The following is a 21,072-nucleotide window of genomic DNA, read 5'->3' on the forward strand; positions in this document are numbered from 1 at the left end:
TTTTTTATGGACTCAGAACCTTCACCCACCCCTTTCATCAGCATAGTGGTGAGTGGATAATGAGTGAATTTTCATTTTTGGGTGAACTATCCCTTTAAGTGAGCCAAGTGCCTGTGGCCACTCGCGGGCCCCCAAGAGCGCTTTAAATGCCCCGCATGAAAGCTTTAGTTTGTTGTTTAATGTATTATATAATGTGAATTGTAATGATACAAAAATGCAATGTTATGCTAATAGGCTGGCTAACTAATAAAAGTAGTTTCTTCAGGTCCTGAGAGTTCACAGCATTGCAGTGGAGGCCACCAGACCCCTTTTCCGCTTTTGGCCCCATTAAGGTTTGATCTGGCCCTGAAAGCATGAATATAGTACTACAAAATAAAAGTGTATTTACAAAATAATATACAGTAGTAGAATAAAAACTAAAAACTTTATACAGACATATGATAATAATAATATAATAAAACTAATATCTATGTAAAAACATGGTTTCAAAGTGCTTTGACACACAAAGCAGACACAGGATACAAAATGCATTCACACTGATAAAAACTATTTAACAAAAGTAATAAGAAGACAGCATCTCATAATATGTGGTAGCAGCGAAGGTTGAATACTGCAGATTTATGGTTCTTGCATTGCAAAGGATTGTTTTCATTGTTTATTTTGTTGTCTTCTGGTCTGAGAGGAAAAGTTATGTGAGACCAGGGGGTCCTGTACCCCCCCTGTCAGAGGTAGAACAGTTTGTTGTGGGGGGGGAGTCCTCTCCTTTATGAGCCTGAGGGACGTCCTGAGGCACCGCTGCGTGTAGAGCTCCTGCACCCAGAGAGACGGAAGGGCAGAAATGAAAAGCGTATTCAAAGTATAAAAGCATTGTGTTTTTTTTGTACAGTACTTATGACAGTACACCCACACAGCTGAAGTGTAAAAGACAACTAAATCTTGTTTCTGGGTTTGATACCATAATACATTTTTAAATGATGATATACTTATATACAAATCATTCTAATATATAACTTGTCACACTTTTTCATATATAAATAAATACAGGGCTGTGTGTACCCCTCCTGGTCACAAGGGGGCAGCATTGTTCCACATGACTCCCTCTGACGAGCATAAGGGCCCAGAAGGATTCAAGTGAGGGACTCAAAGGGAAAACATGATCAAAGTTCACCGAGGATATGATTTCAGTTCTCTGTGTCATATTAATTCTTTATTGATTCCTCTGATCAGAAAGGAGAAGATAGACTGAATAAAGTGCAGAGAGAGGAGAGAGAGCAGCAGTGAAGATCTGAATTTGAAACTTCTCGCTGGCATAGAGAGATAAAGTTGCCTCGGAGCAGCTCCATCATGACATCATCCTGACTTGAGGCCAGTCCTCAAAGAGCAGAATGATTCTCTGATGATCTCATTGTTCTCCAGTTCAGCTAATGACCCGTCCTCTGCCATAGATTGATTGTTGAAGTTTCTATCGCAGCTTATTTTCGCCCGGTGCTACAGACTCATCAGATCGCATGGATCTGTGGAAATATCAGATTCATCACTTCGTTCTAAAAGAGAGATTTTTACATCTGCTTTGGAAGCAAATTGAGAAAAAAGGCAAAGAAAGAGGAGTGGGTTCATATTTGGTTTCATGAAGACGGTGACATCATGCGTCATTTGTTGTGTCAACACTATTTATAACACACAGCCGAGTTTCCTTCTCTTTATGAGCTTTATTAATGTGGAATATATGAAGTGTAGACAGGAAGGTCATAAAAGGACGAGGACGAGCAGGGTGTGGGTCTCGCTGGGGAAACTTCTCACATGTAGACATGGATGTTTGAATGAGGCCTCTTGTATGTGTATGCCATTTCAGAGCTGCTAGGAACAACTTACTCTACATGTGTCACTTTGTTTTCAGGGATTTTGCTCGACTGCCGTCACTTGATAGGTTACTTTACTTCTCTGCTGTGAAGATCCAACACGTGCGTCTCTTCATGCAGAATTACAAGTTAAGTTGAGGTTTGAGCCAGGTCAGAATAAAACTTGGATATTTGTCAATTAGATTTCTGCTTTGTTGAGTACATTTTACATGAGCAATAAAAATGTACTTTACTCTGAAGTACTTTTTGCTTTGCTTTGCTCTCATGTCTGTACTTTAAGTATGGGGCAATTAGTTTAGCTTAACAAAGCTAAAAAGTCTGCTTACCTTCACCTCGACAATAAAAAACACACACACATACACTCACACTGTAACTATTCATTGTGGAACTTCACCGTGATCACGAAACTTATAAAATCCCAAATTGTTATTTTTACACCTCCATTTGCCCGTACATAAAGATGGATGACACGAAAGCTCCCCAAAAAGTGAGGCCAAATGATCCTGATCGCCCCCCTGGTGGCTGGTTGGAGTATAGGTCATTAACTCTGCCTCGTCAGTGTTAGTTGATAGGAAGGTGGTTTCTGTCATTTTAGATAGTGATGATGTGTCCGGTAAGTTCGGTTTTAATTGGTTACTTGATGCTGTAAAAACAGGGTGAAACATCGTGATTGACAGCTGAGACTGACTCGTGATTGGCCGAGCTTGTGTATCAGCAGGACCTCGATACCGTGGCTCAATCCCCGATCGCTTCTGCACAGTCTGGCACCAAATGAGGCCGAAAGTGCAAGTGGTTCCTTTATCTGGGACATTTTGGCTTCATTTTTATAGAATGGGAGGAAGAAGAGAAACACTCGTCCATCTTTATATACAGTCTATGGTTGGTATACTGAGCTTTAGAGATGCTAGTAGGTACTTTTGTAACTTTAGAGAGAGCCAACTCTCAATGATTATCGAAACAGTCTACTCGTGCAAATCACCGGTCCTTTAAAGCAAGTCTAACTCAGTATAAATGGTATCGTTTGCTATATATCATCACATCACCCACTCCTAGACGTGCTCGTGTACCTCATGGCCTTGTGGGTATTGTGACAGATTACCCGCACGACCACAGGCTTGGATATGGCGCACTTTGCTCTCATGGTGCGCAGCCTGTGAGCAAAAATCCTTAATACTCCGTGGCACGATGATTTATTCTGCAACGCCGCTGCATGATGGTGAAGTGCGTCATTGCACTGAGCGCGGCTGATCCAATCTGCCCGCTGGCGCTTCACAGATATTATCAACTATCCACACCGCGATCCGTCCTGCACCCGCAAATCCCCAAAAACCAAAAATACACAGTTCAAATTATAAAGACTATATTTAGTTTGTCAAGCGAGGTGGGAGGAAAAACGGCCTTCTGTAATCAGCTGTGTGCCGTTTAAGTCAAATGAGGCTTTGGGACGAGATTGCAGGCCTCCGTCCGACTAGTTATAAACTAGAAATAAACCAGACATTTGCCAATAACATCGCCAGGGGCTGAGATAGCCAATCGGACTCACGGGGCATGAATGGGAGGGTGTGCACAGGGATGGAAAAAAAGAAGCGAGACAGAGTGGATGAGGCCAAATCACTTTGAAGAGATGAGAAAAGCAGAGTGAGGAGCGCTCAGGCTGACAAGGAGGGTATCAAAACAGGGGATGAAAGTGTAACTGCGACCGAGAGTGAAACACAAGTAAGTGCGGTGAAGATTTTGTCGCACACAGCTGGCCCGCTCGGTGTGTTTTGGAGGAGCCGCAGTACGAGCACCTCATCCGTGCACACGCTGGAGAAACATTAGCCTCGTGCAGATGGACTGCAGAGGAGGGAGGTGCTGCTGTGAAGTCAAACTCTAAAACCCATTCTTCATATTTAACACCGGCTCAGCGCCAGACGAGCTGTGCTTGGTACCGGCGTTTTCTCCACGTTACACAGAAGATAAAGACCTCGCTCTGTTTTCTCTCTGTGTCTGTGTGTCTGTGTGTGTGTCTGTGTGTGTGTGTGTGTGTGTTTGTGTGTGTGTGTCTGTGTGTGGCCACCTCAGCTCCTCTGATAAGGAGAACTTGAAATAGCAAACACAGAAAATGTATGTTTGGTTTTCCATTCTGAACAAACAAAACAACACACCATGCACTGATCCTGTCTGTTTGCTTATTTGTTAATGATCGGAGCAAAGAGAAATTATCATGCTTGGACGGAAATTGGAAAATCCTCAATTAGTTAATGAGAATAGGATTTGAATCCTATGTGAACAAACATTAAGTGAAACTGATATCTGAGGGTGTAGGACATTTGGTGCAGCTTCATTGAATTTAAGGAGACAGTTGGGCCTTGGTATAAATATGCGATCTTCTGAGTGCCTCTCTAGTTTTTTGGTTTGTTTGTCGAGATTACGCAAAAGGATGGGACATGGGCCAAGGAAGAGCTCAGTCAATTCAAGGACCTGGACACAAAAATCTGGCATATTTAGGTGATATCTATGAAAGTGTGAAAGTATAAATCTGTATCTAGTGAATTTAAACACGGTTTCATAAGGGGTGTAGGTTTGTGTCAGAGTCTTGGGTCAGGGTTAGGGTTAGGGTTAGGGTTGGGGGTTACACTTGTTCCTTAGATCACGATACGGTTTCTGTATCTGTTACTGTGGATTTGCCAGGAAACTTTATATATGTCGTGTTTTTACAGCGTAGCTTTGTTTCTCATCAGTGGGATTCTTATGTTGTGAATAAATACTATTCACTAACTTCTCATTCATCTGCAGTGGAGATTATGATTTCATGATCTGCATTGTTTTATTGGCTTGGCTGTTGAGACTTGATTGAATTGAAGGGGACTGTTGGGCCTTGGCGGAGGTTCTGCACTCTACTTCGTGCCATATTGTATATTTCTTCAGTAGGACCAGCAAACATTCAAACAAGACTTATTAAACATCTCTTGTCTATAATAAAAGAAAGATTAAACCCATCTTACTGTGACACTAACACTCAGAGTGCCACACTTGCATTTTATTGTGTCACAGTAAACAGGGCGTCACAGTTTGTGGCTGTGGCCGCGTTGATTACCTTCTGCAGCCGGGGACAAATTTCTTCCAGGGCTTATGTGTTGTTTTTATTTTATTGTTTCATTGGGGAAAGTGGCTCAGCTGGTAAAAGTGGAAAAGTCACTTAATTTTCCCTGCCCTGCCGAGCTACTGTTTTGGCTTTTGGAGCTCACTCCTGCGCCTACGCAGCCGCTCGGAGACTGGATCTCTCCATTAAAAGGTTTATGCCTGTGGGCATGTGGATGTAAAGGTGCTACCAAATCCTGTCAGTGACATTTCACTGTAATGACCAGCAGTGCTGCAGGACGAGTGGAACATTTTCCAACTGTACGGCACACGCTTAACGACAAGTGAGTTATTCATGCAACAGTTTGCAAGAAAAGAGAAGAAAAAAAACCCCGCTTGGATTTTACCTTTAAACTTTTCTTCCGAGAGCAGGAGAGGCCTGAGAGCTGGTGGAGGAGGAGGGTTCTCTCCCGCGGCCTCAGGTTTCAAAGCTGGCAGTCGGATCAGAGCGCTGAAGGTTTGTGAGCCTTGGCACCGGCACACAGCGCCGGGCTTTGAGGGCCCAGATTAACCTGCACAGTAGTTAAATAAACACACATCCACGCATGGCCGCATGAATGGACGTTTCAGCGCAGCTTGCTACATTTCCGTGATCAAGCTGGACTCACACCCTACATCCCTGCGTGATGCAATTAAAAATAACAGTGAAAACATATGTGCAGTATTGACTGGTGCAGGTGTGGGTACAGTGTACACGACAGCGGAAACCAAAAACCTTCACGTCTTCACTTTTAGAGCTTTTTCCTTGGCTTTTTTTTTAGGTTGAGATATTTGTCGGTTGTTTGCTCCGACCCGTGTGCGTCGATCAAGTCCAGCATTGTGCAGCTTGGTCCTTGTAAAATTACCTCATAACCACTTCTGCCTGACCCGTGTGAGTGGCCGCTGTTTTTTAGACAACTGCAGGATGGGAGCTTAGTGGCGTGTGAGGTAAACCCCCCATGGCATTAAAACAGCAGTGGTGGGGGGTGTTGGTGCAGGGCTCGTGTTTGTACACAGGGAACCCCGGGCAGCTCAGTAAATGGGAGCTTTTTATTATTTAGAGCTCCGCCAAGCAGAGATCAGGGTGGAAAATACACAGGATCCCCGGCGCCAAGTCCCTTTGCTCTTGGAAAATCTGCCCCAGAAGCGTCCAAGCGTAGGGGCCTGGATTTAATCACCCGCTGCGGCGTTTGTCCTCAGTCTGTCCGTACGAAAGCAACAATCGATCTGCATGAGTGTGACCCTCAATCCCCTCCACCAGCAATCGTATTAAAAAGGTCCTCATGTGACTATAATCACTTTTTTATTTCTGGGCAGGACTTCAGAAATGGCTGATTTCTGTGAATAGAAACTGTCAAACTCTCACATGTTCTGGCCTCAAAACATCACGTCTGTTGATAACATGCACTGTCATGTGCTTCCTCATGATGACAAAATATTTTATGCGTATCAGGAATTTTGTTTTGCAAAGGAGAAGATTCGTCCGTATGTTTTTCCCTTTCAAGTTAAAACAATGGTGAGTGCTGTTTTCAGCTTGTTCTAAACTACGTGGTTACGAATCCAGTGACCCAGAAGGAAGTGACATGTTGAAAATGGCCTGAGCTCTCTGTGACAGGGGATCTGTCACTGTTCCCATGTGCTTGCGGACGAATCCAATAGATGAGTGCTTCACGCGGAGCCAAAGTGCACATCAGTGCCCAGAGACCCTGGACCACTCACATCTTAAAGTTCAATACAACTGGTATAGAGATATTTAACAGACGGTAAGTGGATAAATGGCATCGAGCCATATCTGTTGCAGTTGTTATGAGCTGTGGTTCTGTTCAGGGAAATGAAACTTATGCAAATAACAGACATTGACGACATTTACATGGACAGCAATATTCCGACTATTGACCTTATTCTGAGTAAAACATTATTTTGATTATGATGTTTATATGAGTTGATAATGGAATATTCCATTCATACGTCTGCTTGCAGAGCTTAGCCTGATGTGAGTTCAAGCAGTTGCTAAATGTTGTACGAGTCGATGTCACAAAATGGACGTTACAATGCATGTCTACATCATAGACTGTATATAAAGATGGACGACATCAAAGAAGAAGCCAAAGAGCCTTGATTGCCCCCTGGTGGTTGGCTGCAGTATAGGTAATAAACCCCACCTCCTCCACGGGCTAAAAAGTCAAAGTATACCAAAAATAGGAGTTTCTCATCATACAGTGCTCATTTTTTTGGTAAGTTGATCAGTGTTTTGATGCTATAAAATTGGGGAAAATGTTATGATTGACATCTGAGACTGAGTCACAATTGGTCAGGCAGGTTTATCGATGGACCCTCGATACCAGGGCTCCATCCCCGATCGCTTTTGCGTAGACTCTGTGTCCAAATGACATAATCGACACAAGATGGCAGCGTTCATAACCAGGATATTTTGCCTTCATTTCTGGACAGTGGGAGGAAGTCGTGTCATCCATCTTTATATACTTATGTATGTTCTATATAATGCAGTTAAATTCTCTGCTGCTTGATTTGATAAATGTTTGACCTTATTCAGGTTAAGGTAATCAGAACATGCTGTTTACATGGCAGTGTCTTATTCTATTGTCTCGATATCAGATCATTGCTGTCCATATAAACATTATCAGAAAGTCATCAGTTTCTCATCTGACTGGCACTGAATTTATCTCATCTTATGCATCAGAAATCAAATGATGAACATGGAAAACTTATGGAAATAATATCTAACCTCTGTGAAATCCGTTTCAAAACTCTAGCTAGCAGCAAGAAACGTCTGTGCCAAGAGTGGAGCTCACAGAGTTTTGATCATTTTTACAACCAATCGCCTCCACCTGGGTCGACAACCGCACTATCAGACCTCATCATTACGCCATCGCTTCGGCATCAACATTTTTTGGCAGGCAAACGTGGCGACAAATGAGCGGCCTGACAGAGGAAATCCTCAGACTCTGCGCTGTCAAGCCGCGTCTGTTGTTCTCGAGCATCCTCTCTCACACCCTGCCCGCAGGCAAAGTCCTATATCTGCTTCGAATAATCCACCTTCGCTCTGCTGCCCAGAAAGGACACGGTTGCCTGTCTCTCCCAGACTGCGAGCCGGAGAGAACGACCTCAGTCCTAATGAGGACCAGCGAGCGTCTGGTTTTGTCTTTCCACCAAATCTGTCACACACCCATCATTACTTGATTCGTTTCACTCCTGCCTGCATGAGAAAGAGTCGACATGCGTCTGATCAGCACCTGGCACCTGAAACACCTTCATATACCTGGGAAACCTTTCAAGGACGATGGTATTAGTCTTGATTCATATCTAAAATTTTAATAAATAGATGGAATAAATTGAATAGAATACATAAATACATGGCAGAGCTGACTCTTAGCCAGGTTAAACAGAATTTCTGGCATTTTTCTGCTTGTAAAAACACTTTTAATTCACTAATGTTGACTTTTACTCCGCAGTAATGATCTGGAGAATGGAGCCGCGGTAGCGAAGTTCTGCTGAAGCACATGCTCGGCTAATCACGAGTCAATTTCAGTTGTGAATAATGTTTCACCCAGTTTTTAAAGCATCAAATGACAAATTCAAACCAAACCAAAATAAACACCTGCACATACATCAGCGTGATGAGATCAACCTAAAATGATTAAAACCATCTTTGCGAAAAATGTATTTGACTTTGACTTTTTAGTGTCCCAACCACTAACATGGAGGAGGTGTGTTTTCTGAACTATACTGCAGCCAGCAACCAGGGGATGATTTTGAAATCTGACATTTCAAAGGCAAAAGGCATATATTTGTGTCTCTGAATCAATGAAACCATATAATCTATAAAGAAATGGTTAAACTTATAGAGATGATTTAATACAGAATGAATGTCAGTTGTCAGTTGCTTCTCTCAGCAGGATCAGGCAAAGAAACACAAACCAAACCAACAAGTATGAGAATAAGATTGAAATAAACCATAACTATCCTTTATGGGAGAGATGATCATCTGTGACAGTCAACATCCAGTCACCTGTTCCAGAGCTCGGGCTGATTCATTGGGACTTGGAGACGCTTTGCTTGTGTGATTGCAAACAACTCAGAAATCTTTGCTCTCTCTTCCACATCAGCCTGAGAAAACATGTCTACAAACCATTGTAATCACATCTCATTTGTCTTTTTATACTCAGTGTAACTACATCATGCTGCACTGTTCCAAAAATCCTGCTGGACACCAACGCCCACCAACATGTGTTCAAAGAAGATCTCTCCTTTGACAAACGCTCCTGAGATAAATCACTGGCCATAAATAAAATAAAGGGAATATTTCACCTCCAGGTCCACTTTGATCCCATAAACAGGTTCTGGGATCACAAGAAAACCAAATTCTCCAACTGACAATCATCATCATCTGGATGAAGATGTTAAAGCAGAGAAAGTCGTATCCAAAACACACCCTGTTTGTGATTCACCAAACAAAAACTGCTGCTGCTGCCGGCCAATGGCTTCCAGGCAGCACCAAGTACAGTACAATACAACACACACACACGCACACACACTGATTTCTCCGTAACTTCAGGGGACATTACATTGTCAATGTTAGACTTACTCTAACATTAACCATAGTTATAACTTGCCCAACACTAAATACTAACCCTAACCTAAACATAAACCTAAACCTTAAAACATGTCTTCACCTTCAAATTGAATGATCTACGTTATGGGGACCTGCTTTTTGTCCCCATAAGGAAGACGAGTCCCCATAATGTGACTGTGTAAACAGGTCCCCACAACATGAGTAATGCCTGGACCTCAAATCACAATTTAGTCACCATGATAATTCATCCACTTGGAGTTAAACTTTTTACACAAAATTATATATTATTACTGTCATTATTCTGTCCAGTTGATTTATTGAAGGACTTTTGAATTATCCGTTTGAACTCTATTTTCACCCAATAATAAAGCCTGTAGGGATAAGCCAATCAGCATGTTTCCACTCACCATCAAATCTGACTAACTGTCCATAAGGTCTGAAGGGCCCCCCACCCCCCACCCCACCCCGCCTCTGATTGGAGCACGAGAGCCAATATAAGAGTGGCTCCTTGTGGTTGTTTACTGTTAATCTGAAACTCTGAAAAATAAAACCTGACCTAAAGCTAAATTAACTAGTTACTCATCACTGAAAATACACCATCAATATTTAGTAAAGTCAACATTAACCAGTGTTAAAGAATATTTAAAGTTGCTTTGCAAACCTGCTTCTATACATTCAGTCAGGTTCTGTAAACCTGTTCTTAGCATCCTGCTGCATGTGCTGTACATTAGAAACCTGCCGTCATTACTGGATGCCATTTATGTTAACAAGGAAATAAATCTTAATTTGCTTTCCAATATTATTCAGTAACATGCCTTAATAATAAGTAATGTGGTTAAAAAAAAACTGCTGACAATGCATCTCTGTCTAATTTAGCAATGCATATACTATAATGGCTGCTGCCATAATGAGCTGCTGATGTGGTTTTAGGAACAGGTATAAATCAAGAGGAACAAAGCAGATTTATTGGAAATAAATCTTGAAGTCACCTGCTCTTATGGTCCGTGGTGCATAATCTTTGTCCTCTTTGATTTACTCTGCGTCGACCAAAAACCTGCTATTGAGTCACTTTCTGGCAGCGTCGGCCTGAACTCGAGCCTGGATCCTCTGGCCGGCTCCGGTTTGTTTGTCTCACTATTGGACCAAACAGGTGTATGAATCACCGTACTGAGCCCTGATTGGCCGCATCAGCTGTCTGTCTGTTTGCCTTTTTGCCCTTCTGGCTGGATATCATGTAAACTCTGCATGTTTGGATTTTAGTAAGGTAAAAAAAAATAAAAATAACGCCATTCCTCTGGAAATGGTCCATTGGCAAGAAAAGGTCAACTGTGAATGTGATCACCGAGAGTGAAAAGGGAAGTTACATCAGCCATGCAATGAGCCAGCTCGGTGAATTATGATCAATCATCGTCTAAGACTTTCACAAAGCCCAATAAATGTGTAGTAACAGCTCGAGCTGGCTGTGGTTTGGTCGAATCAACTACCGAACCCTCGTCTTCTAAAGCCCTGGATTTACTTTAAGAATTTATATATTAAAAAAAAGTCATATTTATAACACACCCATTGTTTGGTTGACTAGCCAACATGCACAGTGGGACGTGCGGGTTTCAATTAGAAGCATTTTACTACTGTCAAGCGAGGATTTTTTTGGAATTCACGACACATGATTGTGATTTAGATCAACCACTAAATATAAAATAAAAGCTTACAGGGTCAAACAGGCTCCAGGCAACTGAGAAGTCCATTTCTGAGGCTGTAACCCCTCTTTATCCCCGTCTGGCCTCAGAGTAAGGGAAGTTACTACAGTTATTATTTTAATCCCACACTGCAATTAGCCATAGCCTTTGTCTTGGCCTTTCTATGCTTCTCTCAAAACACCGGTCATCGCACAAAAATGTCAAGTGATGCAACAGATATCCTCCTCACAGGCCGATGATGCATCACATGTTGGGGTTTTCCCCCCCTGCACTCAGTGCTGAGCAAGCTGGAGGCAAAACTAAAACTAATCACAAGCTGAAATGAAGCTTTAATGATGCATGTGGGGAACTTTGGTTGCTCTATCAGCAAATAGCAAAAGGATGTAGTAGAGAAAAAAAGTGATTGGTCGGCTCTTACATGGCACTTTTCTAGCAGGACAGAGGCTTTATATTGCCTCTCATAGACTTTATAAAGATGGACGACGTGAAGGCTCCTGAATAAGTGATGCCAAAGTGTCTTGATTTCCCTCTGATGGCTGGCTGCAGTATAGGTCATAAATCCCGCCTCCTCTATGTCAATGGATGGGACATGGACCAAATTTAAAAGTTAAAAATACACGTCAATTAATTCTTTCTCAAAGAGGGTTTCTATCATTTAAGGTAGTTTTTACCTCACTGAAGTCTAAGTGGTTATTTTTCTGGTAAGATTTGATTGATTAGTTGATGCCATAAAAACAAGGAGACATATTATGATGGACAGTTGAGACTAACGCACGATTGGTCGGCAGGACCTCGCTGCTGCGTCTCCCTCCCCTGATCACTACTGCTACAAATGTGCAAGATGGCAGCGTTCTTGTCCAGGATATTAATGCAATTAAAGGGCGACCAAAGTGAAACGTCCTGTTACCTTGAATAAAATTGAGGATTTTGGATAATGTAAGTACACAAGTCAACGAAATATATAACCTATAGTCGTGTTTTTGACATTCTAATAAAGAAACGTTTCCTATTGTATCTTCTGTCTCGCTCATGGAGACTGGCCTTTGTCCAGGAGGAGCCAGAAATACAATAAACTCTGCAATTAACAGAAGGTCGGCTGTAGCTGCTGAGCCACAGCCAAAAGGTGATGCATGAAAAACTATAATATTATAAAACTATAATAAATATTCTGCTATACAGCTCACAATGTGCTCAATGTGCTCACTTTAATGTTTAAATGTGTTGGAAAAAGATAAAACAGTCACATAACGTATTTGTTTGAACACACAGTATAATACTGTTATTACTGTTATTATTGGAGCCTGTATCAAGCCTCTGGTTGTTTTCACAGGAACCAAGATATAAACAATAACAGCAGTATAGTGTAGTTATCACCCTGCACGGAGGAAAGATGTAAAATACTAAAAACTTATATTGTGAACATGTGTGAAAAATAGTCCCACACTTTAAAGCAAACATCCGCACTCAGGACACATTCTCTGAGCCTGTAACGTGAACAAATTCAGGCAGTTCTCTCTGTCTTTTTGGCACAAGCGCTAAATCCTTCCTGTGCCTTTATTTCCTATATTCCTGGCCACCGGCTCTCCCTGGAGATGACATAAAATGCTTTGCTGGTTTAAAACTAATATTGTTGTATGGGATTTGCAAGGAAATTAGGGTTTTTCTTGAAGCCTACGAGGCCCTTCGGCAAACCGTTCCCAGTGAAAAGTGATCAGACTGAGCCTCCGATTGTCTCTACGTGCTGTGCAATGAACTCTTGTTTGTTTTACGTAAAAAAAAAGAGATTTATAACTTATAAAAGTCATATAAGAATGTCTCCCTTGAGTCAAATTCCTTTATAATGAAAGCATGATTGATTTTCAAACCTGATTACTGCGGCGTACGTATTGATGAAATAGACGTGAAGTGCAGAGTGGAGATTGCTGTGGCTTAAAGTTGACACATGGTGTCAGCGTTTAAAATCACTAGCGGTTAAATTGCTCATTTGCTTCTAAAAACCACGCATTATAGAGTGGCTGCTACTTGCATCGAGCGCTAGCGTCTGTTTTCGCAACAGCACAAGGAAAACACTGTGCTGCCACGATCTCTCCCGCTCCGCTCTCCACATCAATCCCCAGTGCAGAACCGCCGATGCCTTTTTTTCTCCATATGACTCTTATTAGTCGATATGAAAACCGGGCTCTCGTCTCTATTCTCATGGTCGAGAGCCATTCTCACTCCGTGTGATTTTCTACCTCCCGACTGTAGCCTCTGCTCGCCTCAAACTAGTCCCCCGACCGGCAGGCCGCAAAAAGACGTATTTGTTTTGGATGTACAGTAGAGCAGTTTTTTTTTTCGAAAACCCCCGGAGTTCAGCTGAAGTCTGTGTGATAGCTGCGGAGTGACACCTGGATCTGATTTGGAGACTCTGGAGGTCATTTATATTCAAGCCCTCGTCCTTTTTTTCCCTTCTGGGTCAGAATTGCGATTGTATTAAGTGTGTTCTATCAATAAAGGAAGTACAGCGTGTGCGTTTGTTTCTCATCGTGCCGCCATTAAACTGAATGACCCCGCAGGTCCGTTTGAAGTCTTTGTTGTACTGGGAGCTGCTCAAGGAGCCACTGGGAGGGGGGTTTGCTGGATAAGGTGTCCTTGCACTGTCAACACTTAAAAGATATCAAAGCCTCCTTTTCCCCTTCCTGTGAAAAAAAAAACAACAAAATAAAACCGCCCTCATGTTTTCGATTTCCCGGCAAGTGAGGAGGACTTTTGACTCTTTCTCACAATACGTTTCTCACTCCAAAAAAAAGAATGTAGGAGTCTGATTCCATATGTTAAATCCTGCAGAGGTGCTGATATGTTCAGCAGCTTTAGCTCACGTCATCCTGGTGATGTTTTTAGCAGCAGGAGTCACCGCGGTGTCTGCCAGGAATTAACGGCTGATGTTTTGTCTTTGGAAATCTGAGTTATTGTCGCACATACGCAGTTATTGTGTGACTGAAGAAAGTGATTACTAAATTAAGTAAGGCACTAAGTAAAGAAGATGCATGGTACTCCATGTCCGAGTCAGTTTTATTGAACCTGCACCTGTGATTTCAACCATTTATAGAATTACCTTTAACAAGTGATAATATCTTCCTGGCACGTCGTACCCATTTCTATTAACTATTTCCTCTCTTTTGATTGTATTCTGTCAAATAGAGGCAAAAAATACTTTTAAAAATACTTTTAAAAAACAGTTGTATTTCAAACAAGGGCTGCGGCTTCCTCACACAGAGATATTCATAATGTGGCCGTCATTTGCTAATAAACATTAATAAACATTAATAAATAACAAGAAAGGTTGCAAAATCATTTTATTATGGGAGGTATGAGTAATTTTTCCATCCATCCATCTATTATATATACCGCTCATCCCTTAAGGTTGTGAGGTGGGCTGGAGCTAAGCCCATCTGATATTGGGCGAGAGGGCGGGCGACACAACATGTCGTAGGGCCCACATATAGAGAGAGAAAACCCTGCATGTGTGTATTTGAACACAGACACATGGAGAGCATGTAAACATAAAGTCAGGTTCAAACCAACCTTCTTGCTTGAGGCGACAGTACCAACTACTGCACCACCACCATGTGAAATGCAATTTAAAATCTTCACAGTTTACATCATTGAACATCATCATGTCAAGTTTTAAGATTCAGGTGAAGTTGTCCAGTAATCTATTTTTAATTAGTTAAATTCCTCTGATGATAATTAAACATCCAGGTTTAGTGATGGTAGCTTTGTGGGGTTTTTTTGTGCACACACACACACAATGTACTCATATGCACATGCTAAGACCCCATAAAGCATCTTGTGGTTTTGCCTCATCCAGCGCCTCAAATTATTAGCAGCAGGTTGCTCCCTCCTTAGCAGATTTAAACGCGTCCATGACCGACTTGAATTTTCTTCACCACAAACTGTGTGATCCGCTCACATCCCTGCGTCTCTGCTACACACTTTAATATCTCGTCTGCACAGCTTCACTGGGACCATGTGCGGCTGCCGTGTGATATGTGCTGAAGCTGACCATTTGAAGTTCCCCCGCATATCCCAACCAGATGGGGTCGAGTCAGACGGCGTGGGCTTTACGGCTGTCGACTTCAGCGACGTGCAGTTTGCGAGTGAGACGTCTGAGAATGATGGATGTGTTTTCCCTGGCTGATGCTTTCTGTGACACAACTGTGACTGAATGCAGCCGTACAGAGTCAGGCAGAATCACAACCACTACATGGGCCTAGTTACTGTACTTAAGTACATTTTTCATGTATCTGTACTTTCATAGATTTATTTTCAGGTACTTTTCACTTGTTCTCCAATACATATATCAGCAAATACCGGAGCATTCTGTCATCGTGTTACAAATGGATGAAAACAAAGTGAAAATAAATGATTCTCCTTTTTGCAAAGGACCCCCTGCAACCTCTTAAGGACCCTCGGGGGTCCCGGACCCTACTTTGAGAACCCCTGATGGACACCATTGCTGTGGTACATTTTTTCTTTTACTTGAGTACATTTTTATCCACTTACTCCACTGATCACAACATCTCTGCGGAGGTTAAACTGTAATGTCTACTCAACCCTTGGGTTTTAGAAGATAGTATAGAGAACGAAGCCTCTCCCACCTCGAACCCCACTTTATGGAAGAAAAAGAAAGCGGAGGAGGACGTATGGAGCATGCAAAGTTAATACGAGGAGAAAGGTGATCCTGAAAGGTGACTCCGTGTGTGTGGTCTCTCCGTATCAGATGCCCTGTAGGGAGATATGCACGTACCATGTTGATATTCAAAAGCCTTGGATGTTTGTTTAAAGTGAGTAATTGATACTTGCCACTGGAAGAATTCCCCCCAATTTGGCACAGAGTGTGAGAACAAGGAGCGTCCAGTTTGCCATGTCTGCCTGCTGTCGGCGTGTGTTATGCTACGGGAAATACGCTGGCCCAGCCTCGTCTCCCCACCCCCTGCTTCTTTGGAGTTCACTGCGATGGCAGCACCAGACCACACATACTGCCACTTTTTATGGGTTTCGGCTGAGGATTCCTACTGTCGCTGCCAAATTGCCTATTATTGAAACTTTCAATAAACAAGCGGAGAAATGCAATGCCTTTGTTTGGTTTGGAACGACAGTTGAAACACTCTCAGACCCGTTTTTCAGGACACCAAAGAACGGATTATTTGAGGCGAGCGCAGACATCTCGATTTGAAAATATGAGCTCTTACTGGAAGGTTCCTGGAGGTTTGGTAGCAGTAACACGAAACGCTCCCTAACTGAATTACTTTGTGAATTCATCTTTTGAATTACTCCTCCTGCTGCTGCTGCTGCTCCACACACAAGGACTGCATCCCTACTACTACGTTTTCATTTGTAAACTGTGTTTTCAAATTTCAAAAAACGCAATCTCTGTCCACATGAGCGTTTTGGCTCCGTATCAGTTTTAATCCCCGTCCAAACCAACAGGGCTAAAAACCTATATCTCATGACCACTCCGGTACAATGGGCAGCCATGCACAGGTGTAAAACAATAGGAGTTCGTGTCCTAAGCATGTAAACAGTTGTATTATTGTAAAATGCAGAACTGCACAACAGCTGTTAGCAAAGACAACAGGGTCGTTTTCAAACATTTTGTTTTCCGATTATCCAGAAAAGAAAACGCAGCCCCGGAGTTCTTAAACTAATACGGAGCCAGCAGCGTTTACACACTTCTCAGTTTTAGCGGCTCTAAAAGTCCAGAGTAGTGTGGACGCTGGACGCCAGGTGTATCCGTAGCAGAGTTGATGCGTTTTTAAACATTGTAGTATGGACGTGGCCTTGGTGACATTATGTAGTCATGTTTACGTCTCGATCACCATATATCGTCCTACTTGCAGTTACCAAATGTTTGACGTTGCACGCCCTTGGTCCGACTGTACTTTACTGCAATAGTGTGAACACCTGGCGTATCCATAGCAGAGTTTATGTGTTCCCAAGTAGAAATGCGGTTGTAGCCAAAGGGCCTCCCGGGCCTCCAGAGAACCTGTTGATCGCTGCTCCATTGAAAGAAACGTTAAAGTGGTCATGGCTCCTTTGATCTCAGCCTTTTTCACACCTTGAAACACGACATGAAAAAGTGGCTCAACCGTGGCAGGATTCCACTTCAGCTGTTATCTTTGCCGTCGCGGCGCCGCCTCAGAAAAAGGGAGGATCCTTGCACTTTGTTTTGATTGCCGCTACCTACACCGCCTGCATCTCCGCTCATGCACAAAATGGTGCTTGAATATCATTTTGATCATTTCATTCTTGTCCTTTCAGCTGCCCTCATTCTTCTGTCAGTACAAAGTGTGTGCCATAATCCTTTAATGAATGTCTTCTCCTGGGGCTTCACGTGGCAGCGCATTCCAACCTCGGGACACATGAACAGCTGGATGACTGCGCCGCTCGCTGTTTTATTTCATCCCGCATTGTCAGGTGTTCATGTTCTGCAGCCATTCATCTCGGTGCATGTCAGGGACGACAGCCCGAACTGGGACGAACGGGGAAACAAACGGAGGCCTCACAGGATGAGAAACAGCATCAATCTAGTCAGGAAATCACAGGATGAGTTCAGTTGGTGGACAGACATCTGTTTAGTAGTTTCACTTTTCAAAATAAAGCCAACATTGGAAACTTCCTGTTTGTGTTTTTGTGGCTCTGGGTGATTTACAACATGTTTGACAGCTTCATGTCAAGGTTCCGTTTGAAATGTGCAATAACTTAACCATACATATTCTTATACAGTACAAACGTATCACTTTGGTTTTACACTTGATTACTGTATTTAGCATTATAATACTGTATTTGACTTTTTTATATATTGAGCTCGTTTTACTACATTATATTTAAAGGCAATTTTTGCTCTTATTGCATTGCTGAGCAGACCGGTCTTTTTCGTCAAACCCTTTTCTTTGCACTGTTGACAATTGAAATTTGAACTTGAACTTTATGGAGGCAGAGATGAAATATTCACATTCACACTCAGTATTCCTATGAGCAACAGTCCTGAGTCCATGGTGCGATCTCGTCTCCACTGTGGCGTCCGACCAAGATTTTTATGTTCTTTCCCTACACACAGGTGCAAAAACAAACAATGGTCGCCATAACTAGCGGGGAAGATGTATTTTCCACATTCTTCTCGTTCCTCTGAACGCTGCAACCCTGAAATTAGTGGTCCTCTAGGTCATCTAATCTGTGAAAGCTAACTATTACCACTCCTTCTCCGAGCTCCCTTTCCAACTGTCTGTCTGTCTTTATCATCTATACAATGAGGCCCTGAACTAAATGCTGCCCCTGCTGCTCCGGCTGCTGCTGGACAACGAAGTTTTCTGTAATAATTACATCATCTTCACAGGCTAAAGAGGCAAGATAATTGTCCCCCCTGGCTGCAAAGTTTCAGCTCTGTAATGGCTCCCGAGGCAGCGTCGGCGATGCCAAATAACACAATCGCAGACTCACACAGTCCGGAGGGGCACACATTTAGTGTTTGTTCAGTTTCAGTTATAGATAAGACGGTGGGAAATTCATCTTGCATGTATAATGTGAGAAACAGAGCAGATTGCCTGTGGCAGTCATCCCCAGTGTTTGATATCAGCTAATCAGAAAGACGGGAGCCTCAGTGCATCAACAACCAAGACTGAAATAAACCCAGCACACATGTCTGCAGCTGATAATTTAACAGCTTGTCAAAGATATGAAGAACATCTGTAAGGAAACCTGTGAAGGTGATGTCTTCACACATTATTTAGTCTGTTTATATAATGGTGTCAAAATTAAACTTCAATTGGCCTAAGACCAAGTAGGTCAGGTCATGTGTTGAATAGCCTGCTCTCATATATACTGTTCTTCTCCTGGCTGCATCCAACTGCCGTCCAAATATCTGCAAATAAACCTTTGTCAAGATGTATCGATGCGATCCGTTGTACGAATGGGGAATGAGGAGTCTTTTCTCACTTGTATTCAAAGACTTTTTTTGCAGATAGAGAAGGTAATTTACAAAGATTTTTTAAATTCATCACAAAAGTGCTGCGAGTGAGTGCAGACAACCTGGGCATGATGCAGGGGCAATTATTTAACAGATTTGTATTGGATCTGCACCAAATTGCACACACTCATAGATATCAGTCGCCTTAATATGCCAGATCTTTTTCATCAAGATCAATTTATTATTCTCTGAGAAATCAATGAAAATTTAGAAGTGAAAAAATCTGGTATCTGCTGCCTGGTTCTGATTTGCACCAAAATTTGAGTCAGGCTCCACCCCTCCACAAGTTTTCATGGAAATTGGTTGCGGTGGTAAAAAAAACAAAGAAATCCTAAAACTCTGCAGCAGCCGCAGGTTTGATTCCAGCCTGGCCCTTAGTTGCATGTCTTCCCCTCACTCATTACCCCTTTCACACCAAAAATATTGTTTAAAAAAATAGAAATGAGAGAACTATACTGTCGAGTGTTTATCATAAAGTGAATGATTGATTGCTGGCTCACAGACATTTAATTGCAATTTCAAAAGTACCCTGCCTCATATTGGGGTCTACAAACAGAGAGGAGACGATGTTGTTATTGACCCCCTGACATCAGGAAGCGCTGCCGGCTTCCTCCTCAGCATTCCTGTCCTCTGATGCCTCCTCACACCTGTGAGATGCCCGACTCTTCCCCAGTGAATAGACCCAGGGATTTACCGTCATGCTCCCAGTGTTTTATAATGCTCACCGACAGATGTAGGGAATACCGCCGTGATATTTGCAGTAACGTGGACCTTTTTTAACTGCAGCTTGATTCTTGGAAGAGCCACTATCAAAGTCTTGGCCCCTCCACCAAGTGGGAGTGACATTTGCTTGCTGTTTTCCATGCCCTGCCATATTTTTTAATGATATAAATACCATTATTTGGTATTTCCACAATAATACCTGCACATATTTTGTTTTTACAATATGTTCCACCTGCCCCGCTGGCGCTGTAAAATGTAAATATTGGCCATGGGAGCAGCGAATCGCCTTTAATTTGAACCATCCTCCACGCCAGCCAGACACTAAACTCCTACGACTTCTGTAAAAGTCCGAGGTTTTAATGTGCTCTGTTGAAAATGTCTTACGGCCTCAGACATACCACGGCGTGTTATTTTCAGTAAAATCGATAATGGAGAGAACAGAAGAACACGCTCCATCTCTTCTGTTATCAATCTGTCATCCTCCTCTTATTGTCCTCCAGCCCAACCGTGTCTTTACCAGTTAGCCATGTGGTCTTTTTCTTCTCCCCAGCTCTGAATCATCGCTTTACATTTACTGCGCTGTATCTTAGACGCTCCGGAGAGGGAGAGCGAGGCCTTGTGATTTCATGGAAACTTTACCAATGAAGCCAAGAGGGGAGAGAGAGAGAGCTAGAGAGCGAGTAAGAGAGGGGGTGCAACAAAGATTTTAGTGCTGGTCAGAGAAGATTGCCTGTACTCACACATTTTAAGAATCATGTCTCCTAATCTTATACCCCCACTCTATACTGACCAGCTATTCCTAGAGCGCTGAATATCCTCTTAGCGTAACTTTCTTAAGCCAATTTTCAGACAGGAACTCAGGAAAATCGTTAAATTGAACGAGTTCGCCTTTCACATACGAGGAATGCAGCAGGAGACGCGCTCAAAACAACAGGAAAATGTCCGAAACATTTACGAGTTATTTAAAATCTTTATTCCGGAGCATGGTCTTTCATTTTGACAGCAGGACTTATTGATTTCACGTTCAGATTTTGTAATGCTTTCACTCGAAACCCTGCGACTGCACTCCAACAGCCCCTGCTTGTGCTT

This window comes from Hippoglossus stenolepis, chromosome 20, assembly GCF_022539355.2.
Source record: "Hippoglossus stenolepis isolate QCI-W04-F060 chromosome 20, HSTE1.2, whole genome shotgun sequence".
Classification (NCBI taxonomy): domain Eukaryota; kingdom Metazoa; phylum Chordata; class Actinopteri; order Pleuronectiformes; family Pleuronectidae; genus Hippoglossus; species Hippoglossus stenolepis.